The following is a 25394-nucleotide window of genomic DNA, read 5'->3' as shown; positions in this document are numbered from 1 at the left end:
TGAGCTTTGCATTGTTCATTAGGTTCTGTATGATTTTTCACTGGTATGGGGTGATTTGTCAAAGAAGTGGCATTGCAATATCCCCTAGACAGTCATATTACCCACATAGAACATGTTCATGTGCTTCTGTATGTGCGAAGTAACAGTCTTGTGTGGGACTTGGAACTCAATAGAACTTATCTCTTGAATTTACATCATCATTCTTTAAGGGGCCATTTAATTTTGGGTTTAAAACCTGTCTAGCAAGTGGCTGGGTGTTGGATGGATTGGCCAAGCGCACAGCTAAAAAGGGAAATGTGCTGTCCATGACGACCCATACATACTAAAAGTAGTGTCACCTGGTCTCCGCACCCCACTGCCTTTTTTTTTCTCGAGAGTACACAAAATGCATACCATATTTATATGGGAGGCAGCAAAGTGTGTTACAAGAATAGCCTCTTCACATTGCAACCAATGCCACAGGTCAACACCACACCACAAGCCTAAGAAGCTACTTTGTCACAAAATTTTGTAAACACACTGCTCCAGCAGCCATCCAAGTCTGGAGTTCATCACGAATGTGAATCACAAGAGCCGGGATGGATCACTGCTGTTTCCAAAGTTTCCAAACAACGAGGATGACCACCGAGTCGAATTCTTTCTTGATGATCTTTGGTAAGGGTTTTCTAGATCTCAACCACAACTCCTCAAGGTAATCATCAGTAGCCACTAGCCAGGATGGCCACCTGGATCCTAAACTCCGTGAAGCATCTGTGGCTTGATTCCCAGAGTGTCGCGCTAATTAAATATGGTCCAGGTGGCTCAGTGTTGTTTCCTTCTGTCCTTTGATGCCTTATTTCACATTACATCTAATCTGCAGCTCCAGCTGCTGCCAAAGGTCAAGAGAGGAGATCCCTCGTGTGGACTGAAACGCGAGAGGGGTTCGATCTCTCTTCCGCGCCAACAGTTCCCGCCCTTTTCTTCCCACGCTGGACTCTGTTTCCTGCCTGAAGCCCCAGCCCCTGTCTGAGGCGTCTTGATTTATCTAAGGCGGGCAGAATGGCGCCTAGGCTGATGACTTGGACGCCCTAAGAGTTAAAGTGGACGCCGTAGACACATGACTAAGGCAAGGCCGTCGCCTTGTGACCAGGGAGCACCCTGACGCTTAGGCATCGCCTAAGCGACACCTTAGGGACGCCTTAAAAACCATGTTTTCCTGTCTCCTTCCAATCTTTCTTTTGTCAACTGCATATTTCACCCTATGGAGAATTTTACCTCCTCCCCCCCTAAAGAATTGCAGTAAAAAAAGGTTATTTTGGTAGTAGAATTCAAATCCTGTTCCATCTCCAAACACAAAACAACTACTCCCTCCGTCTGGTAATACTTGTCGGACAAATGGACGTATCTAGATATATTTAGTTCTAGATACATCCATTTTTATCCATTTATGCGACAAATAATTTCGGAGGGAGGGAGTAGGTAACTGGTTCTTAACCTAGGCCCCTCCCCATGCAAGAAATAGTTGCATGTTTTTCATGGGTATGTAGCGCAACAAAAAAAATCTGCAATTAGAGGAACAACATGCATGACGTATGTTGACAAAATGAGAAACGGAAGGCAAGTTTGAAAGATGAAATATAGCCAAGTTTTTTTTTCTCGAATACACATGAGGCCTCTATATAATTGCATTAAGGAGAAAGAAAATATTTACAAGGAAAACCTGACACACCCCACTCACCCCCCACTGCTAGAACAGGGAAAACACGTGCCTGTTACAAAAACAAAATGACCTGAGCTACCTCAAAAACTACCATTAGGTGGCAGCAGCTAACAGCTGCACCAAGCCCCTTGGTCCGGCCATGCATTAGAGGTGTCCTTCCTCCCAAATTCGTCTAAGCACCAGCTAGGCACTCGATGTAGCACCATTAAACACACAGTCATTTGATGCTTCCACAACATCCATGCCTGCATGTGATCAGTGAGTTAAGCCCCTGTTTGAACTTTCCCAGAGTCAAAGAATTGATTCTCAGCCACCAAGCACAGAACACATCATTCTTGGCGTGTGGCGAGGAGTCTGGTAAACCGGAGCAATAGAAGAAGATGCACCAAACTTGTTTAGAGAAGACACAGTTTGTCAAAATGTGTTAGATTGTCTCTGTCTCTTGATTACAAAGACGTCATTAGCTCAGGTGGGGCAGACCCTTTCGTGCTAATCTGTCGGCAGTCTAGCATCTATTGTGCGCTGCTGACCAGAGGAAAAACTGACACTTCTTTGTCGCCCAAGACTTCCAGATAAGCTTCCATGGCTGAAAATAAACAGCCCATGGAATAAGGCCTTATAGGCCGAACTGGTTGAGAACTGTCCAGACTCTGTGAATTTCCATGTTCATCTTGCACATCCGGTGGCAGCTGCACAACCGAGATCAACTCCCAAATGTGCAAGAACTCAGCCAGGGCTGCGACCATGAGGTCGCCAACAATGTCCTGCATCCACCTATTGTCCAAATGAGCCTCCTTCATGGTCCACTTGTCCACTCTTCGCTTAGGGATTACCGGCTAACTGAGTCATGAACATGTATAGAGAAAGCAGCCCATGACTTATCCGGTTGTGTCTTGGGCAGCCATAACCATCACATCCTCTGCGCCAATCCTAAGGATTTTAGATCGTGGATACCAAGCACCCCCGAGCTCTTTAAGGTGACAAACTTTAGGCTAGGCAACCAAGCAATGTCCACCATTTGCCTCTTTTCTACCTCCAAGGAAGCCCCGCCTAATTTTGTAAATATCTTTGATGGTGCATGGGGGTAGATCAAGGGAAATAGTAAGACAAACCACGTGGAGGTCATGGCATGTTCCACTTGGACCAATCTAAAATCCCCGATTCATGAGGTCAGCCTTCCATCCCGGCATAAGATCGGCAATACGGTCAATGAAGGGCTCCACTTGTGCCTTGGCTAATTTCCTTCAGGCCTTGTTCGGTTGAGGTGATTTTTGAAGGGGAATGGCAGGGTTTGAAGGGGATTAGATCCCCTACAAGCCAAAATCCTCTCCAATCCACTCCAATCCCCTTGGGAGGAGGATTAAACGAACAAGGCCTCAGGAGAGGGGAACACTGAGATATTTGAAGGGGGAACTCCTTGATTTCACAAGGCATGAGCTGCTGCACCAAATTAATGTTTTCCTCGGAGGATTGGATGGGGGTGACACTGCTCATCTGAATGTTAGTTTTCAGACCTGAAGCAACACCAAAAACACGGAGAATCTCCAAAATAAGATCAATGTCTGAGGCAACCAGTCTCAAGAACAAGATCACATCATCTGCATAGAGAGAAACTCAATGCCAGAGTGGGCGAGGGCAAGTGGTTGCAGGAGACCAGCATCACTTTCTCTTCGAATGATAGCATTTAGGATAGAATAACAGACAACATAGGGGAGAGAGGCCTGTTTGGTGCTGAAGTTCTTCTCTGGGCATCCCATTTAGCAAAACTCTAGTAAATGAAGTATAGAGTAAGGCACTGATCAGGTGACACCAGATAGGCCAAACCCTGGTGTTGCATTACCTTCAAAAGAAACAACCAAGTTCTTCTCTGGGCATCCCATTTAGCAAAACTCTAGTAAATGAAGTATAGAGTAAGGCACTGATCAGGTGACACCAGATAGGCCAAAAACCCTGGTGTTGCATTACCTTCAAAAGAAACAACCAAGAAACCAAATCGAACGCCTTGGCATGTTCCAACTTAAGAAGAATGCGAGGGAGTTTCCTTTGATGAAGGTATCTCCCTGTTTGCTGCACTAGCGTAAATATAACCAAGTTGTTCATCACATAGCAGAATAAACATGTATGATTTGTCGATTTCGGACAGCATGCAAGCATTCAGTAGTAAACTTCCACACACGTTGCATATGTACTCTATAAAAACCTAAAAGATCACATTGTCGTCACACAAAGCTCCGGATGCACTTTTTAACCATGACTGTTGCTCATTTTCTGTTGCAAGTGGCATGGACCTAAGGATGGAGAGAAACAGCAGCATAGCTTGAAGTTTGCGATGCCTCAGACAACTGATCAAGCCATTGGTTAAATTCATATGTATTAATGAACATAATCCAAACATAAAACCGTATCTTAAACCTCCTCTATGATAATTAACTAGACAGATAAATTTATAGGCAACTTAATATGAAATAGTACTCAGATTTACAAATTATTAGCTATCTAAACCCAGTGGCGAGTGTGCTGAACTACAGTAGGAAAATTAATGGTATTGCTAGTCAACATGTATGTACTGGTACAAAATATTATAATGGGACGTGTTTTTCGTTCATATGCCTAGAAAGTAGAAACCACGAAGTTGGTAACCAATGCTATCAAGGAAGGGGACTTTGTCAACACCTTTCGGACCAGTAAATCAGGCACATAAGCAGCTGTCCGACGAGGGAACCAATCCTATCAAGGAAGGGGACTTTGTCAACACCTTTGAATGCGTCAGCCACGACCTCAAGATCAGGTTAGGGCTCTACTGTTGAACGCCTCACCTATTCCGCGGCACTCAAACATTTGTATGGATGGCATTGTCGAAAGAAACTTCTCTTTAGTTTGGTACTCTTTAGGACCAGCCTTGGTTTCTATGCGTCCTCAGTTGCTTTGGGCTTTTGAGTTTTGTAGTTTGGGAGATGAGTTTAGAACAGTATTAGATGTTCTAAGACGAGGCGGTTGCCAAGCAGTGTTTATCTTTCTTTTGTTCGGGGGTGAGCCTGATTGTGTGTGTGTTGGCGTTTGAAGGGTTCAATGAGTCAAATTAGTGTTAGTGTTGTTCTATAGCAATACTTGAGAGTTAATTAGGACGTGTTATATTTTGGCATGATATGTGTATTGTGGTAAGCATTCAATCAAAGCGCTATTATCGGAGTAAATAGATGTTATCCTATTTGAGAGGAGTTATATGCCTCTGGTGCTGCTAGTTGTAAAATGTGCCATTTATTTGTATGGTACCTTGTAACTGTACCAAATAATTTGTGCAAACACTAGCTAGTTATTAGAACAGAACTCAACAGAACATAGTTAGCAGCTTGGGTCATTAAAACGGATGATGGAATAACTGTAGCTGCGACACAAAACTTTCATGGCCTTATCTAACTAGTAAAGGTTGCTGCTCTACCCGGCCATAGGAGGCACTTGCGCTCGTTTCACCATCGTGGACCATTAGATCCTTTTACTGTTGTACATTTTGACTCTGTGGTGTCTCCTTAGCCATCCGTTCTTGTTCACGTTTGCACAGCCTCCAGGGGTAGATGACCGGTGGACCCTTTTACGTCCTTTTTATCACTATCCAGAGTTGAATAGATCTTCTACTGTTGTACATTTTGACTGCATGGCATCTCCTTGGCCATCCGTTCTCGTTCACGTTTGCACAGCCTCCAGGGTAGATCACTGGCGTACCCTTTTATTCACTATACAGAGAGTTGAGTAGCTTCCTCGGTCACTTAGATATTATCACAGTGAGAAACCGCGGTGGCGACCAATCCCTTTACTTTGTCGAGCCCTGCGCCCCCTCCCCGTTGTCCTCTGCCTCCCCTGCTCTAGAAACCCGGCGCTCCCCTCCCCACATTCGCCTTCCCTGCACCGCGCTGTCCGGCCTGCCTCATCCTCCATATTCTCCTGCAATCGATTTTAGCTATTTGCCTGGTTTAGGTGGAGGATCTGCCTGCTGCGTGCTGTTTGGCTGGTTAAGGTGAAGGATCTGGTAGGGGGCGCACAGATGGCATTGTGAATTTGGAGAACTAAGGCTATTGTGTGGCGTACATTTGCTGTTTAGTATCATGTGCAAATTATATCTTGTGGGGTTAAACGTGTCATAAATGTTGTGTGCTAATCACTTTTGATTTGTGTGTTGAAGTAGTAAGATCTCATGACCAGTTTTTAAATGGGCAGTAGTATCTTTTTTGCCATGCTGAGAAACAATGTTCGACATGTGTGTGGATGTTGGGGTGGGGTGGGGGCTGGCAATACGATCATGCCATCCTTTCTAGTAGTAAATAAGAACACGCAAAATTGAACTCAACTTCCCATGCTCGCCATATATGGTAACGCTTCTCCTAAATTTCTTTTTAACTTTCAGGCTGGTGAGTTTTTCTATTCAGCTCAAAGAAGCGCTGTAGCTCAAGAGAGGCAATTGGTAGCAAATCAGTCTGGTCAGAATTCACCGGAGAGTCCTTAGAGCAGGTAAAAATATTGTTTCAGAAACAGCATCCCTCCTTGCCCTGTTCTTTTATCTCTTCCTGATAGTTTGTTGGCCGAATGTATAAGATTCTCAATCGGCAGGTCAGGAATCATCTCCCCATTCAGCTAAGCTACATGTTCTTCGGTCGGTTTCGCATTTTTGCATTTTTTATAGTGATACTGAACCCCTTTTTGTACAAGCTATAAATAGAGCATCAGAACATAAACATCATGCTGATAGACCAGAAGGGGTTCAGTATTGCTATAAAAAATGCAAAAATGTACATGTCTTTTGCTTATATTCTTAATTGGCAGCTAGGCATGCTAATAGCCAGGATTCTAAAAATTTGTTCCTAAAGATACATGATGTTTATGTTCTATTAGACTATTAGATAATTTTATTCCTTTGTAATTTGGTTTTAAAGATATAGTTTCAGAATGTAGTCGTTTTGCATCTGTCAAGCTTGCTGTTGTTACAAATAACTGTTCTTTTGTCCTCGATTGTTACTTTCACAGTTTTTTAGCACTACAAGCATTATTGTTCCAGTTTTTTTTTTAATGTATTTATCATGGCATTGTTTTTTCTGTCTTTGTAGCTGAAAGATTAGTGAGACTGTCTGATGCTGAACATGTACCATCTGTTCCATGCGAGAGAAATAGCATGTCGATATCATCTTGAAATAATCACAGCTGGGGGGACGAGGTTGGTAGCTGAGGGTGATGTGCAGAGCGGGAGGAAGGAGGTGTGAGGCTTGGAACTCTCCTTGTGAAGTGCTCAGGGACAGCGGTGAGGAGCATGGCAGGTGTCCAACTTGACCTCCTCGGCCACAGCAACAACAAGGGTGGCCGTGGCAACAAGGGAGGAGACAACAACCAGCAGAGCAATGAGATCGCTAAGTCTCTGATCCCGCCACTTCCTGCTCGATTCGCTTGGCTCCTGCGCTGATTTCTCTTTGTTTTCCCAGGTTTGTTGTGGTTGCAGAATGGCGCAGAGCAACTGGGAAGCGGACTACGTCTACGGACATGATGTGAGCTATCTTGATGTGTTTTTGGGATGCTTTTGCTACTTTTTCTTGCTGTTCTACTTCGGTTAATTTCTGGTGGTGGGTCTTGCAGGCGTGATGTACACATCCATCACTACTATTTGCTCAAGTGGATCATCCAAACTGCCAACCTGTTCATGGTGGAGGGGGCGATGCCTGCTAAGTCCTCCAATTCGTAAGTATGCACTGCTGCTGCTTATGTTTGAATATACTTTATATTTGGAAGATTCACAAAATGTTACAAGCTTGCCCGATGCACTTTACTATTGAAAGATGCATAGAACGTGAAGGAAGAAGTCACATTTTGTGATTAGTCGTTTTGATGATTGTACTAATTTATCTCTTAACTTCGCTAGATTCTATTGATGTTTTCTTCGAATTTAAAGGGATCCTATGGATGGCTCTAAAATTTATGTTCTAGATAACCAAATATTTTCTACTTGATTGCTCTGCAGATGCTCAGGTGCAACCTGGAATGATTGGGTTTATGACATTGGGTGCCAGTATAATTCTCATGCTGACGACAATTATTGTTTTGACGAGGATTCAGTGGTTGTCTGTGGCATGTGGTATGTTTGTTCCCATCCTCCAGCCTCCCCATAGATACTTCATTTGGAAAACTAATGGCTTTGATTGTGGATATCATAGATATCGTAGATTGTGCCTCAACTTTGCTGCTAACCTTAGATCACCCTTTTGGCATCGGCACGGTTCACTCAATTTGATGTTGCAAGTCCTAGGTCAATACCTTTTTATTTGATTTCTGCTAGGAGCGCTTAAAACGTTTATTTTTCATGTGCTTGGATAAGAACTACTTTAAATTTATATCGTTGTTTGATTGTTCCTGCCTCATCTATCTTTATCTGCTTGCTTGCTTCCATTTCGGCTCTAGCTAAACAGATAAAATATTCCTTTGGCCCAAGTGTTAGCTATGTATGTGCCTTTAGTTAAATCTTCTTTGTATGGTCTTGTCAAAGCCTTGGCTGCAATGTTGTGTCTTAAACGCTTTCTAACTGAAAAGCAGCCTCTAAAAGTCTAAATGCAGTGTGAACCGAAATGGAAATTTTGGATAATATATACGTGTAAGGATTCAGTTTTGTGCTATTTATGATAGTCCACCGCATCTACCAGTAAGCTGTGCTGTTGAAGCTTTTGTTGATCAGATGATACAACCTTCTGAAGAAGATTTGAGGGGCTGCACTTGTTCATATAGGGTGCTTATAGCTTCTGTTCTTTCAATCAGGCATTTATATTTCTGTCTCTTTAGCAGATTGTTCTCATGTTACAGCAAAAGTAGATTAATTAGGAAATTTGCAGCATGTCATGTGTTGCAAACTGTTTTCACTATCCATGCACAAATGAGATACTCTCATATTTCTACAAAAGTACCTGAAGATTTATTTGGTTTGCTCTGACTGGTTTTGATCATTTCAAACTACTCCAGAGCATACTGTTTTGCTCTCTCCTAACAGTGATGCCTTTCAGTTCAACTAGGAACTCATCATTATTGGAGTCTTTCATCTGTATATACCAAAGCAAGGCGGGAGAAGAAGCAGGTGAGTGGCCTTTATCGTGTTTCTTTATGGCCCTCTCCTCTATTTAATGGTCGATACAGTGTATACCTTGAAGCATGTGATGCTTCTTTCAGTTTATATTGTGCCTTGCATCATTTGATATACATATAGCTGAACCTCTTATTCCATCCCTCCATCCTTGAAAGAGTGTACTTCCAACTGTGTTGGAAAGTCAAACTTTTTTATATTTGAATGCATTTATACAATAATACATCAACATTTATGCCATCAAATTAGTAGCATTAGATTCATGATAAAATGTATTTTCATCATATACCTATTTGGTTTCACAAACATTGATATATTTTTGCACAAACTCAGTCAAACTTTGAGATAGTTTGACTCTCCAATAAAGTTGGAAGTACACTCTTTAAAGGACGGAGGGAGTATGTAATACTTTGCTAAAGAAGAATATATTAACAGTTACTGTTTGAAGGATTTTTACTGCTTCAGATAGTCATTGTATAGGTATGGTGCTCTATAGATGGTGTATCAAAATGTGTTAATGATCACGATATGTTCAGCCTTTTCCACCACATACTCCTATTATAGTTTGCTCTGTTGGTTAGTTTTAAACATTTTTAGGCGCACATCAGTCAACATCTCCTGCGTGGCTTTTTAAACCTCAGTTTTGCTCTGAAAGGTCTGCGATGATTTTTTTCTTTAGTTTTGTGTTGATTCTGTTTTTTGTAGTTAAAATAAGTGTGGTGTTAGGTCACCATGCTGCTATTCATTATGGAGTATACGAATTTCACAAGAATAGGGTTGCTTCTTCAAAACTGATTTTATGCCTCTTGAAGCACCTTACGTGATTAAATTTACAAAAAAGACGTTGGTTAAGTGGCACCTACAGGCCAATGGATCCAAGTATCACTCACTGTAACTCTAATCAACTGGAACGCTTAATTGTACTTAACTTCTTCCAAACATTAATGTTGATTATAGTACTGGATGGTTATTTTGCATCGCGATTGATGTGTGATTAGTAGCATGAGAGGTAACTCGGGCAAATCACTTAAATTTACCATGGCGGGTGAATATTGGTTTTTAGTTTTTATGTTTTGTTTTTGCGCAGATTGATTGATGAAGGAAACACATGAAAAAGAGGAAAAGAGCAGCTAAATGATTGATGGGGCCTGTGACCTATCCCTGTTGGTTCTCCTTTCCGCAAATTAAACCAATAATCGATATTGTCAGTTTGAGAGTATGCTGGATGTGAGAGTTAATGAAGAAGATCACTCATGCTGTTGAAAGTACACAAGCAGTCACTGTTAAGGTCTACCGAAAAACATGTAGGTGAGGCCATTCATGTACAGCACCTTTCTCTTTCTTTCTCCTTTTCTTTACCTTGATTCAGTCTGTAACGAGAGTGCTTATTTAGATTGTGCACATTTAGCAGAATTATTGGAGCAGAATTGATCTATCTCTGCGTTTCATATCATTTTGCTTTGCCCTTCTCTTGCACTAATGAAAGAAATCTTTGTTTATAAACTTGCGATTTGGTATTGTTTTCTGAAGGCAGACCACAGATTTTCATGGTCATGCACATTTAGTGTTGTTGTCCCTTCTCTGTTCCAAAAAGACCCCATTTTCACTGAATAATAAATTGTTTTCCCTTATTACTTTTATGCTTTTCTCTCTCTTTTCCATTCAAAAAATAGATTATATTTTGAACAAACGGCAAAAAGGTTTTGCTTTATTCTTGCAAGGATAGAGTATTTTCTTCAGATCGCCCTCTATCAAACTTGTGAGCATCTTTTTTTTTAACTACAGTTCAATTTGTATGCTCCTATACTTCCCTTATCCCTAGCCTCTCACGGACCTATGTGAGTTTTCCCTTTACAGATATGTTTGGGAGCCTTTGTTGTAGCCAACAAATTGTTCCTCAGAAATTTATATTTAGTTCTGGTGATTAAATATAAAGCAATGCCTCTTGAAGTAGTTCCTCAGAATCTTCTACAGGACATATGTTTTTGACAAAGTCTACATGACATATGACTAAGACAAGACTCATGCCATAAGGTTCTCCAAAATCCTTTGTTCAAGCAGAAAAACCTTTTTACACAACAACCTCATTTTTCTCCAGTTTGGGGATGACAACAGTTCTACTCACAATGGTGCTGCATGCTGGAAGTACTCATTATCCTGTTGGCTCTACTCTGGTGAGTTCTCCCCTATTGCCCTCTTTGATTATTTGCCTCCATGTGCCGAACCTGATCCCCCTTCAAAGTTTATCATGGTTTTAGTGGTAGTATGACTGGTTTACATTTTGTATTTTCATGTTCGCTAGAAAGTGTTTGCTATGAAATTGAGATTATTGAGACGAATGTTGTTGTATAAGGTCACACATGTTTCTTACCTTTATAATTGGGTGATCAACTAATGGCCTTCGTTATATGGTGCGCTTCGATCCTCCCCCAAGGAATAAAGTCTGCATCGTCTATTTTGGTTTATTTAAATCCTTGCCAAATATTTTCTTTTGAGGAAAATCCTTGCAGAATGTTAATGCCATCATATGCTCTAATTCTCTGGTAGGCTGATTCGACGTGCTTATTTGACAATTCAACCGTTACTTACTAATAGTTCTTGGTACGGATGGCGTATGTAGCTATTGGGAATGTCTACTTAATCTGTGGTCATCGGCAGTTTTTAGTAACATCTTGCATGATTATGTTGTTGCTAATAAAAAAGAACAGTCAGTTCCAGACAATATAAGGCAACTGAGATATGGTTTTGACTGTGTCATGTTTCTAGCGTACTATAGGTTGATAGCATGCTTCTAAGTTCTACATAGTTATTCTAGTTGATTGTCTCTTTAAGTGTTGATGTAGGTGGATGTTGTTTGTGTAGATATTACATTTTGCTGGCATGATTTTGACATTCTTCAAAAGCCTTTATGTCATCCGGGATGCTGTTTGGCTTGACATTCTTCAAAATTAGAGACTTAAATTTTCAGTTGGCTGATCAACCAACATGCAATTATTGTAGTATATCTATACTAACAATATCAGTTGCCATTGTAAATTATTGGAGTGGCTGATGTTGTGCTGGTTGTTGGCAAGAAGGTTAGGATTAGGCACTAACTGTTTTCCTATGTTCATTGTTTGCGTGCTTATCTAATGGCATTTTGAGAATCTCATGTCCCTGTCATGGTATGTTCATCGATCTCCTGTGTACTTCTCTAAGCATTTGTTTCCTTTCGGGCCAATAATGAAATAATCTATGTGCAAGACTACAAGTACTCACATATATAATGGTTACAAATACCCACATCATTCTCAGTTCTAATTGACTTATTGCGCCATGGGCGCAACGGGTCATCTAGTGTTATTTATAACCTTGAAATTATAGACTGAAAAATTTACGCCTTTGTTTTCACCTAGGGTTCCATATTATGGAGAAGGTGTTCTGGATGGTCCTAACAAGCTCATAAACATGGATGTGTCTTGCTACCCTCCAGGTGATGTTCCTAAGACGGGAACCAAATGAAGAATCGGTGAAGGGTACAACCAATAAAGATGATGCCGGGAACTTGACGACCTCTGATAGCAATGTTATCGGTGCTCCACCTCCGGAGAAAGGTTAGTTTGAATAATGTACTGTATCCCATTGTTCCTTTCTTGAGAACATTGCCGGTGCCAGGACTGCACCATTGTGTGGTGAAATGTGTGATTTCCGCTGAGGTTTGGATTGTAGGTTTTGTATGAATTTTCACTGGTATGGAATGATTTCTCAAAGAAGTTGTCGAACTAACTGAACCCAGAATTTAACGTGACATTGCAATTCCCCTTACAGTCATATTACACACATAAAACAATAGTCATTACTCCTGTATGTGCAGAGTAACAGTCTTGTTTGGACTTGGAACTCAATAGAACTTATCTCTTGAATTTACATCATCATTCTCTATGGGGCCATTTAATTTTGGATTCAAGACCCATCTAGCAAGTGGCTGGGTGCTGGATGGATCGGCCGAGCCACAGCTAAAAAAGGCTGCCCGTGATGACCCACACATACTAAAAGTAGGGTCACCTGGTTCCCGGCACGCCACCAACTTGCAACCCAGCGTGTTGCGCTAATTAAATATGGTCCAGGTGGCTCAGGGTTGTTTCCCTCTGTCCTCCGATGCCTTAATTGAGATGCAGAGATTAGTAGAATTTTCCTGTATCCTTCCTATCTTTCTTTCTTCATCTGTGTATGTCACCCCATGGAGAATTTGACAAAAGCAGCTAACTGAATGAGTACCAGATTTGGTTATCGCCTAAAATTCAAATCCTCTTCCATCTTAATCCCCTCCCCAAGCAAGAAATAGTTGCATGTTTTCTACAGGTGGTTGAAAGATACTAGTAGCTGAGTACTTCACAAATCTTCTGTGTCATGCAGCTCTTTTGTTGGGTTATCTTGAGACCATAATTATTTTAAATGTACATGACTGACACGTTGTTTAGGGTCCACGTTCTCATATATCCTTGTTCTTTATGTTGCTGTAGCATGTGGAAGATCATTTCCTTTGTTCTCTGAATTACATGCACTTTGCTGAACAAAAAGTATGATTGGTGTTCCTGGTGAAAATGAGTGAAGCTAGAAGATGCTATGAGAAGGAACTTGCCAAGACTATTTGAAGAACAGCCTGATCTCCTGCATGAGGGTAACATTTTTATTTTGTGTAATGACCTAGTAATTATGATAACATGAACTCATTGTTTGCAACGTAACCTAGTAAATCCTTTTAGGAACTAGAGTTCATGTGGACTGGAAACTACTTAGCATCCTTCAATGAATCAAAGAGAGCATTATGCATTTTTCTTCAGTGAATGATTCACTTTATTCAGTATCATTGCCTGCTTTTTAATCATAAAATCTTCACGATTTATAATTAGATTATTAGTTGGATAAACCATTGTGGTAGAGCTGCCTTATTGCTTTCTGAAAATATGCTGCATAATCGGTAATATGAGGAGTCATCCTGTTACGGACAGTTATCAGGGGCAGCACTATAGCTGCAGGCCCAAATCTGCACACAGTCCGTAACCACACCAACAGCTGTGCCGTAGGCAGGCACATGGCCAATCCTTGGTGGCCAAGAAGTCCTAATTTATCCCTAGGAAATATACCTCTATTAGGAAGTTTTCTTTACTCTTTCCAAGATTTGGTTTGCTCTCCAACTTATGTGATCACTCTGATCTATAATAAGGGAGGATAGGTTGTATTAGGGTTATCAATCAAGAAACAGAGAGAATTGTCCCAAACTAGGAGTTCAGAGCCTACAGTGTCGCGGCTGGGGACGAGTCCCTACGTGCGCCTGAGGGCGAACCTCGCTATCCCGTCCATTCCCACCTCCAACTCCACACGCGCAACGTCTTGGTATCAGAGAGGACCTTCCTTGGCCGCCCACCACCAACAGCCACCATGGCCGACCCTATCACCACCGAAAACCTGGAATTGTCGGTGTCCAAATCTCCCCCCTCCTCCTCTACCTGACCTCAAACCGCTACCTGAGCTGGAATGATGTCGCAATGTTGATCCATGGGTGCAAGGAGAAAAAACTACAGTTAGAGAAACAACGTGCATGACAAAGCAAGTTTGAAAGATGAAATATAACCAAGTTTTTTGCTTGAATACGCATGAGACCTCGGTAGCATTGCATTAGATCATCAGGGATCAAACATCCCTGGTTCCATTTCATATATATGAAATAAACCAGGTCTCACATCATTCAGCCCATACAAATAACAATAAAAGTAAAAGACCTGGGGAGTTTGCGATACAGATTTATTACATATCTGAACAACAAAAGGAGTGGGAGTGGGAGGAACAGAGAGGGCGGAAAAGAGAACATGGTTTTACAAACGGCACTGCATCAACCCCAGATCACGTGGATTGCATCTTCATCTGATGGATGCACTCGCAGGAATCCCTTTGTCGCATACCATCCGTGATCAGCTCCCAGCAAAGAAGCCCAAAGAAGCCCTCGAGGAAAGTCCATCAAGCATGTTCTTGTAGTTAGTCAACCTATATCCAGCAGCAATCACCTGAGCAGATCCATCTGGTGTGATGCATATGTCTCCAGCATTGGACATTCCTGGTATTTGAATAGAACTTTCCAGATTTGGATGTTCCTCAGAACCAGATGCCAGACCTGCTTCAGATTCAACCAGGTGCTACGATTAAAAACAATCTCATTTCTAAATAGCCATAAACACCACAGGAGTGCAGCAGAGATTACGTTAAAAACTCATGCTTCTTTTTGCAGAACCATTTTGATGCCAAAGATTCAAAATCACAGATTCTTGTAGCAAATAGGCAGAGTCAAAGAAAAGATGTTTCACAGGTTCAATTTCCTTACAATGACTGCATTCTAGTGGCTTTGGATTCCCCATTCTCCTCAAGTTATCCCTAGTCAAATTTTGTTTTGTGAAAACAGCCGTAGGAAGAACTGAATCCTGGTAGGGATTTTAAGAGACCAAACAGCAGAAAATTTACAAGGAAGACCTAACACACACCAAATCACCCCACTACTAGACCAGGGAAAAAACGCGCCTGTTACAAAAATGAAACGACCTAAGCTACCTCAAAAACGACCATTAGGTGGCAGCGGCTACCAGCTGTGCCAAGCCTTTTACTCCTCCCAAATTTGTCTGAGCACCAGCTTGAGACTTGGTGTAGCGCCATTAAACACACAGTCATTCTGATGCTTCCACAACATCCAGGCCCCCAAAGTGGTCAGCGAGTTAAGCCCCTAATTGCTTCCCGGAGTCAAAGAATTGATTCTCAGCCACCAAGCACAGAACACATTATCCTCGGCACGTGGTGAGAAGTCCTGTAGACTAGAGCAACAGAAGAGGATGCACCAAACTTGTCTAGAGAAGACACAGTTTGTTAAAATGTGTTGGATCGTCTCTTGCTCTTGATCACAAAGAGGGCATTGGCTCAGGTAGGGCAAACCCCTTCATGCCTATCTATGGACTACCCAACATCTATTCTACGCTACCAACCGGAGGAAAAGCTGACACTTCTTTGGTGCCCAAAACATACAGAGAAGCATATGACGGCAGTGAAGCGCATCCTTCGATATTTCGCTGGTACCAACCACTATGATCTAGGCTATAGCGACAATGACCTTGTCCACACACGGTTAGAAGACTGGAGTGACACGACTGGTTGGCTGTAGCGACAATGACCTTGCCGGTGACATTAACACCAGGAAGAGCACAAGTGGCACGATGTTCTTCCTTGGTAGCAGTCTGGTGAGCTGGCAGTCACTCAAGTATCGAGTGATGGCCCTGTCCTCCTCTGAGGCAGTGTATGTGGCTGCCACATTTGCCGCAACACAAGTACTTTGGAAGCCAAAGATTGCTGGCGGGATGGGGTTTTGAAACCTGGGAGTTTTTCAATTTAGCCTTGCTTGGGAAGCACGGCTGGAAGCTCCTAACAAGCTCGGAGTGATGAGGAACACTAGATGAGGAAAAAAAAAATCCTATGTCAGATTTGTTTGGCTACTTCTAGATGCTTCCACCCTAGTGTAGTATGTCTTTTATTTTCTTTTCTACCCTACATACTGTTTTCTAGAGTCTTCTAGTTGTGAGTAGCTATGAGTTGAATGGTGAAACTTAAATAATGTTTTCTAGAGTATTCTAGCTATAAGTAGAAGTATTCCCAAAGCCCTATAAATAAAGGTCATCACCCACTACCTATAATAGAAGTCGGTGTTCTTATCTAAGATCTTGGAGTAGATCTTGTGCTCTAGCAGTTCTGGATTGAACTCTTGCTTCATATTGGCCTACATTCGCCTCTAGAGCGATATCTAGTGCAACACGTTGAAGTTGTTCCTTCAACACTTGTGCTGGACACATTGTAGCAGCAGGGTGGAGTTGCTCCTCCATAATCTTATGCTGCTTCAGGTGGTATCAGAGCCCTGTTGATCCATATAAGTTCTTGATGTTCTCTTTGAGAGCAAGCTGCAGCAAGCAATGGAGTAATTGGAGAAGAGGATGGATGCCGCAGAACAACAAATCAAAGAGCTGCGTGAAGATCATAATCGGAGATTTGACCAGCTAGTTGAGATGATAAGAAAGGGTGTTCCCCCTGCTGCCAATGAAGGAGATTCATCTAAAGAAAAGGGGATGTTCAACAAAGGAGAGGTAATCTTGGAGCAAGACCACCACAACATCGTGTTGTTCAACGTGCTTCAAGAAGGCCAATTTATGTTGAAGCTTCTGAAGGTGAAGAATATGATGATGCCCTTGAAGAACCTGATCTCTATGCATATCGGGAAGTACCCAACCCTACATATGCAAAAGATACATACAAGGTGAAAGCTGAGATCCCAACGTTTAATTGAAATGTTGATATTGAAGGGTGCCTAGATTGGTTATGTGAAGTGGAGACTTTCTTTGAGGTCATGGAGGTTTCGGAAGATCGTAGAGTTCCTTTGGTCGCATACAAGCTAAAAGGTGGGGCTGGTGCATGGTGGCACCGTGTTTAAGAAGAGCGCAGGCTGAGGGGAGAACCTCGTGTAAGAACTTGGCGGCAAATGAAAAGCCTTTTGAAAGGGAGATTTTTACCCGTTGATTATGAACAGATCCTATTTATCAAATTCCAAAATTGTGCTCAAGGAAATAGGACTGTTTCAGATTATACGGAGGAGTTTCTAAGGCTACAAGTGAGGTGCAACCTTGCTGAAACTGAAGATCAACAAGTTGCAAGGTACGTCAATGGTCTCAATGATGCTATTCAAGTTTGATTGATATGCAACAAATCTGGTCCATTGATCAAGCACAAGCTCTAGCCTTAAAGGCTGAGAGGTTTGTGAGGACAAGAAATACAACTAAGGCTCCATATCCTCATACTGAAGGCTCGTCTAGGGATCACACTAATAGAGTGGAAGAAAAGACCACTCCATCGAAGGCAAAACAAACAATCCCGAAGCAAACTAGAGGCAAGGCTAAGGCAAATGAAGGCCCAAAGTGCTATAAATGTGGTAAAGAGGGACACATATCCAACGGTTGCCCATTAAGAAAATTTGTTAACACTGCTATTCATGATGGTGAAGACGATGAGGAAAAATATGAATCTGAAGATGTAGAGGGACAAGAGGTTTGTCAAGAAGAAGGTGAAGAGGTGGTATGTGTGATTTAGCGTCTCCTATGTTCCACACGACAACCTGACGACACAAAACGGAATAAAATATTTGAGAGCAAATGCACAGTGAATGGCAAGGTATGCAAATTAGTGATTGATAGTTGCAGCTGCGAGAATCTTATCTCCCAGAAGTTGGTGAACCATTTAAAGCTTGAGACTCATGATCATCCAAACCCCTACACTATTGGGTGGATCAAGAAAGGAGTCAATATGAGGATTACCAAACAATGCAACATACTACTTTCTTTGGGAAAGCATTATTGCTCAAACGTGTGTTACATGACGTAGTTTATATAAATGCTAGCCATGTTCTTCTTGGGAGACCTTGGCAATTTGATGTTACTACACACAAGGGCAAGGAAAATTCTTACACTTTCATTTGGAACAAGAGAAAGATCGTTATTCTACCAAACAAAACTAAAGATCTCTAAGGAGGAGGGGAAAACTGTTAACTATCTCCCATACCTCTCATGAGTTTATGGAACACTTGAAGGAGGTAGATTTATGTGTTGCACTTGTTGTAAAAGGAGAAGAGCACCTGACTGTGAAATTCCCACTAAGGTAAGTGGTTTATTGGCAGAATTTTAGAACATACTTGGAGAGCCACAAGGCCTGCCACTGATGAGAGGAATTCAACATAGAATTGACTTAATTCCGGGAGCAAGTCTTCATAATCTTCCACACTATCTAATGAGCCCCAAAGAGCATTATATATTGAAGGAGAAAGTTGAGGAATTGCTGCGGAAGGGGCACATCCAAGAAAGTATTAGCCCATGTGTTGTACAAGCCTTGCTCGCGCCCAAGAAAGATGGATCTTGGCGCATGTTTACGGACGAAACGACTCTTTCGCGATCGCGCGTTGCAACGATCGATCTACTGGGCGCTGTTAAAAGGGCAGGGACCCCACCACGTGTGCGCGCACCATCAAAACACTGCCCCCGTGATTTCAGGTGATGGGGCCAGCCGTGCTCTTCTATATTTTTATCCCCTCATGAATTCAACAGTGGGCCCGGGGTGTTTAGTTCCTGTTCCTTTTTTTGACAACTGCGTTTAGTATCCTGTTCGCTAGACTAAGGAAGGAAAGTTTAGTTCCTGTCCGAAACCAATCGTTCCAGCGCGCGCGCGGAATAGCATCTCCCGTTTACGGATAGTAGAGCCATTAACAAGATCACCGTAAGGTATACATTCCCTATTCCCCGTTTGGGTGATATGTTGGATCAACTTAATGGAGCAAGAGTGTTCACAAGGCTAGATTTAAGAAGTGGATATCATCAAATTCGTACCAGACCCGGGGATGAATGGAAAACTGCCTTCAAGACAAACAAAGGGTTGTTAATCCGTATCAGACATGGGGATGAATGGAAAACCGCCTTTAAGATAAAGGAAGGGTTGTTTGAATGGCTAGTCATGCCATTTGGACTCTCAAATGCACCTAGTACTTTTATGCATTTGATGAATCAAGTCCTTCAACCCTTCTTATCCTACTTTGTTGTGGTCTATTTCGATGAAGCAAGGATGACGATGAACACTTTGATCACATTCGGAAGGTGCTAGAAGTACTAAGGGCAAATGAGCTCTACGTCAACTTGAAGAAATGTGTTTTCCTGCGAACACAACTTCTTTTCCAAGGATTCGTCATAACATGTGACGGTATTGGTGTTGACGATTCCAAGGTCGAAGCAATCCGAGAATGGCCAACTCCAAAGATCATTTCCAAGGTACAGGTTTTGTGAAGAATTTCGGCATTATAATGGCACCAACTACCAATTTCCTGAAGAAAGGAAGTTCCAATGGACAGAAGTGGCTGAAGCTAGTTCGAATGAGATCAAGCAAAAACTCTCACAAGCTTCTGTCTTGGTACTACCTGATTTCAACAAGACTTGTGAGTTAGAGTGTGATGCAAGTGGAGTAGGCGTTGGAGCTGTTCTATCTCAAGAAAGGAAGCCCATTGCTTTATTTAGTGAGAAGTTAAGCGAAGCTAGGCAGAAATGGAGTACCTATCAACAAGAATTGCATGTTGTTTCAGAGGTTTGAAAACTTGGGAAGTCTATTTGCTGCCTAAAGAGTTCATTTTTGATAGTGATCATCAATCCTTGAAGCATTTTAGAAATCGAAAGCATGTTGACCACACATGCTAGCAAGATGGGCAGCATATCTGAAGAGGTTTGACTATCTCATCGTGCATAAATTCTGGACAACTAATCGAGTAGTCGATGCTTTGAGTCTTCGTGCATGCCTCTTGACTTCTTTTAAGGTTGAACTTCCAGGTATGGATCAAAAGGAGTTGTATGAGGATATGAATACTTTGGCCATGTTTGGGTTAAGCACATCAGGGGCCAGCCATTAGGTGACGACTATTTGGTGCAGGATGGCTATATTCAGAAATGATCGTTTGTGCATCCCTGCGTGACAAACTAATTAGAGAACTCCATTCAAGTGATCTTAGTGGCCATGTTGGACCGGATAAGACTATCGCTAACCTGGAAGCTTGCTACTTTTGGCCACAACTAAAGAGAGATACTGTTTGTTCAGCGATGCCCTATATGTCAAACCTGCAAAGGCCAAGTCTAGAACACAGGGTTATGCATGTCTTTGCATGTTCTTGTCGCTCCATGGGAGGACATCTCTATGGACTTCGTCTTGGGCTTGCCAAGAACAAGACGAGGGAGTGATGCTATGTTTGTGGTCGTGGACAGTTCTCTAAGATGGCTCATTTCATCCCATGTCGCAAGACAACGAATGCTCATCATGTGGCAAATCTGTTCTTTCGAGAAGTGGCCCGACTTCATGGAGTACCAAGGTTAATCTCTCAGACCGTGATAGCAAGTTTCTTGTTGCATTTTGGCTCACTTTGTGGAAGCAATTCAACACTGAATTAAAAAAAATTTAGCACTTCTCATCCACAAATAGGTGGACAAATGGAAGCGGTGAACAAGTTTTTGGGTAATCTGATCCATTGCATTTGTGGAGAAAGAAAGGGACAATGGGATCTGGCTTTATCTCTTGCAGAGTTCTCCTACAATAACTCCAAGCATAGATCCACAGGAAGGAGCCCTTTTCCCATTGTCTTCACTAATGTTCCAACACATGTACTGGACTTGGTGAAGCTACCATCAAGGGGAAACTCAAAATCAGCATTGTCCTTTGTTGATAATTACATTGAGTTATTTGAAGAGATTCGTGGTGTTTTGAAAGCACAAAATTAGAAATATAAACAACTTACTGACTGCAAAAGGAGGCCGAAATCATTCCGAGAGGTGATGGTATACCTTCGAAAAGAGAGGCTACCTTTAGGTGTTAAAGGGAAACTTAGGCAGCGAAGGTATGGGCCCTTCTCTATTGCGAGGAAGATAAATGATAATGCTTATGTAATTCCTCCAAGCGACATGGGTATATCCAACACTTTCAATGTTGCGGACTTGACTCTCTACCATCCAGAACAGGCGCTCTATGAAGACAACTCGAGGGCGAGTTCCAAGCTACCAGGGGAGAATGATGAGGAACACTAAATGAGGAAAAAAATCGTATGTCAGATTTGTTTGGCTACTTCTAGATGCTTCCACTCTATAGTATGTCTTTTCTTTTCGTTTCTACCCTACTGTTTTCTAGAGTCTTCTAGTTGTGAGTAGCTATGAGTAGAATGGTGAAACTTAAAAATAATGTTTTCTAGAGTATTCCAAGTATAAGTAGAAGTATATGAAGGCTTCCCAAAAGCCCTATAAATAGAGGTCCTCACCTCTACTTTGGAACCAGACTATGTATCCCCACTACCTATAATAGAACTTGGTGTTGTTATCTAAGATCTTGGAGTAGATCTTGTGCTCTAGGAGTTCTAGATTGAACTCCTGCTGCCATATGGGCCTACATTCGCCTCTAGAGCGATATCTAGTGCAACACATTGAAGTTGTTCCTTCAACACTTGTGTTGTACACATTGTAGCAGCAAGGTGGAGCTACTCCTCCACAACCTTGTGTTGCTTCACGGAGTCCCTCTGTGCATGCATTTTGGAAGGCAAATATTTTCATCCATTGAGTTCATGGATGCTACTATTCCTAGGTGTGCTTCTGCCACTTGGCGAGCTATCATGGCTGGAAGACAAGAGTTGATAACTGGTTTGATAAAAAAATCAGAGATTGTTCCTCGGTCTCTATTTGGCACCACAATTGGATACCAGGAATTCGTTCTCTACGACCATCTATTCACATTGGAGCTGCAAGCCTATCTTCGGTCTCTGAATTGATCGATGCCATGAAGGTCGATGAAATTTTTATAGCCCGAAAAGCAGATGCAATCCTGAATATTCTGCTGAAGCTAGGGGAATGGAAGGATTCTTAGGCATGGACAGCAGAAAAGTCTGAGATCTACACTGAAATTTGCGTACCGTTCTCTAGTGATTCACAACGAGCATTTAGCTTTAGAGGAAGGGACGGTTACAAAAACTGCAAAGAAGCAGAAATAGGTGTGGGCAAGACTTTGGAAGCTGAAAGTTGTGCCGGAAGTGCGTGTGTGGTGGCGGGTGTTACGCGGTATTTTACCGGCTGAGAGCACTCTTAAGCATAGATACGTTGCGGAATTGGCACGACATAGTCTGCCTTGATGCAGACAAGGATATGATTAATGCATTAATAACATGCACGTGTGCAAAAATGTTTTGGAGGGAGGCTAGGGAATGGCTTCATATAAAGCTTTCGGAGCTCCATACAGTAACTTTGTCAAGGGGTATATTGGTGACCTGAAATTTGATGAGATCGTGCAAAAATTATCACGGTTATGTCGGCTATCTCCAAGAACAATATCACTCATGATAAGGCAAGTTTGGACCCGGTGCATTCAATGAAAGTGACTAGGGAGGCCCTGTCGCTGTTGGAATTACGAGGGAAGCACGCTAGAATCTTGCCAGGTCATGGATGGAGACCTGTTGAGTTTGATTGCATAAAGATTAACTCTGATGAAGGAATATCTATGGATGCACGGCTGGGTGGAGTAGGGGCACGTTGCCCGATCATCCTCGGCCTGCGTGGGTGCTTGGTGTAAGCCTATTGAGGGTGTCACTGGTCCACTTGTTGTGAAGGCAATATCTCTTCGTGAAGGTGTGATCTTTGCTAAGCTTCGAGGCTTTGCGCGAGTAGAGATGGAAACTTGCAGTTTGAAGTGGTCAATCTCTGGAACTTAAGCCGTTTCTTTGTGCTTGTTGATAGCGCCATTATTAGACATTGAAGGGCCAACGTCTTGTTTTACCTCTTTTGCTATTCATCATGTAAAGAGACATGTCAACGTTCTGGCCCACCTATGTGCGAAATGCTTGCACACTAGAGGTGACGAAGTGTTGGATGGGCCCCCCCCCCCCGAGTTTTTGGTTACTAGCCTCATGGTTGACAGTGTCGGAGCCCCTTTGATTTAATAAAGCCCTTTAGTTCCCTGCAAAAAGGGTGAGAAGCTGTGCAGTCGAGCTAATGGTGGACAAGCAGTCCTTCTTGGCGTTGGCCAAGAACCCAGTCTTCTATGGACGCAACAAACACATCGACTTGGATACCATTTTATAAAGGACTGTTTGGAGGATGGGAGTGTCAATGCCAACTACATCAGCACCACAGACCAACTCGTTGACATTCTAATTCCATGAGTGGCGTGCTAGGATTGGGATGGTTCAAATCAATTCAAGTTTGATTTGCAAGGATTAGGAGGAGAATTGTTAGAGTAATCCTTGTAGCAGTTCGTCAATAAGTTAAGTCTTTTCCTTACGTAGTAAGCTAGTGAGTCAATTCTGTGTCTTAGGCTACAAATCTATGAGTCATGTCAAGATGTCTTAGGCCTCATCAGCTGCATCTATCGCAACCAGAAACTGAGTCCCTAATCAAAACCTGTGCAAGTTACTACTAACATTAAGGCGACAAACTTTAGGCCAGGCAACCAAACAATGTTCACCGTTTGCCTCTTTTCTACCTCTCCAAGATGGGGTGGAGCCAGGAGTTAACCATGGGGGGTGGGGTTGGGGTGGGGGGGGGTGGGGGGGAGGGGGGCAAGTGATAACAATCGCTCTGGAAGTGTACTATATCCGAATATCAAGTCAAAATATAATATCATATCATTATAACTTTGGCAATAACATTACATAGATATACATTATTTAACCAATTACATAGATAAGCAAACCAACATGTGTTTGGTAATAAAAGAAAGCTATTTTTTGCTAACATAGATTTAATACTGCCAACGGGTTTGATCTGAATTATTTGGCACAAGACAGATTCAGGAATGAGCAATTGACATGAAAGAGCAATCTATTAAGTTATTTTCTTTCTTTGGATTAGCAAGGTAAAGCTAAACTGGAACGAAAAGGGGTAGGTTAGATTAGAGTATGCATATATAGCACATCATGCACCTTGACAAATATCTCGACTGTGAAGAGAGGTCGGGGTAGACCGAAGTTGACATGGAAGGAGTCCGTAAATATATATATATGAAGGATTGGAATATCACTAAAGAACTAGCCATGGACAGGGGTGCGTGGAAGCTTGCTATCCATGTGCCAGAACCATGAGTTGGTCACGAGATCTTATGGGTTTCACCTCTAGCCTACCCCGACTTGTTTTAGACTAAAGGCTTTGTTGTTGTATGAAGCATTATCTCCAGTCCACAAAGCAGCCCACAAAGCATTTGTTGCTTCTATTTAGTCCATGTACCGATTGACTACAAGAAGGTGAAGGAGGACTCAAAGTGGTGGAGGCCATGGTGGATGAGATGGAGGCTCTGTCTAAGAACAAGACATGGGTACTAACAACTCTTCCAACAGGAAAGAAGTCATGCAACTGCAACTGGGTATAACACTATGAAGCAAAATGCAAAATGAAAGGTTGAAAGGTACAAAGCAAGAATTGTGGCGAGGGGGGTACAACCAGAAATATGGCATTGACTACGTCGAGACCTTTGCCCTAGTAGCACCGTGAAGATTTTGATCTCCTGCATAGCAAATTCCAGGTGGCCTTTACACGAGCTCGATGTGAAGAATGTCTTCTTGCATGGGGACTTGCAGGGGAAGGTGTACATGGATATTCCACCTAGGTTCTCAACTTCTAAGACTGTTGGCAAGGTATGCAGGCTGAAGAAAGCCCTTTACGGACAAAAGCGGACTCCAAGAGATTGGTTTGACAAGTTTAGACGGGTGATATGTGACATGGGGTATGGACAATGCAATGGTTTGTTTTATAGACACTCTAAAAAGAAAAGTGGCTACCATTGCAATTTACGTTGATGATACCATTATCACCGATGACGATGACGTAGAGATAACAAGGTTAAAGGGGTGTCTGAGTAAGGCCTTCAAATTTCAAGATCTTGGTCGACTCAAGTATTTCCTTGGTATGGAAGTGGCCAGGTCTCGAGAAGGAATAGCTCTTTCTCAAAGAAATTATACCTTGGACCTCCTCTATGATGTTG

At 42.3% G+C, this 25394-nt stretch overlaps 1 long non-coding RNA gene across 20 annotated transcripts in view; it reads left to right on the top strand.

Moving 5' to 3' along the window:
- The first annotated feature begins 4338 nt into the window (after positions 1–4338).
- LOC125552097 overlaps positions 4339–25394 on the top strand; it is a 39541-nt gene continuing 18485 nt past the window's right edge. For 3 of the 20 annotated variants that reach the window (XR_007303388.1, XR_007303395.1, XR_007303397.1), the window contains exons 1-10: positions 4339–4487; positions 6099–6202; positions 6796–7227; positions 7316–7417; positions 7698–7811; positions 8728–8798; positions 9892–10112; positions 10662–10978; positions 12200–12397; positions 13307–13464. This is a non-coding gene — a long non-coding RNA (uncharacterized LOC125552097). Of the gene's footprint in view, positions 4488–6098; positions 6203–6795; positions 7228–7315; positions 7422–7697; positions 7812–8727; positions 8799–9891; positions 10113–10661; positions 10979–12199; positions 12398–13306; positions 13465–13549; positions 13654–25394 lie in introns of those variants that run through there. The other 17 variants (XR_007303435.1, XR_007303401.1, XR_007303398.1 and 14 more) reach the window with 17 other exon arrangements.

Source organism: Triticum urartu, chromosome 1 (genome assembly GCF_003073215.2).
Source record: "Triticum urartu cultivar G1812 chromosome 1, Tu2.1, whole genome shotgun sequence".
In the NCBI taxonomy this organism is placed as follows: domain Eukaryota; kingdom Viridiplantae; phylum Streptophyta; class Magnoliopsida; order Poales; family Poaceae; genus Triticum; species Triticum urartu.
Note: the sequence above shows the minus strand (reverse complement) of the source record. Positions and strands in the feature narration are given on the sequence as shown.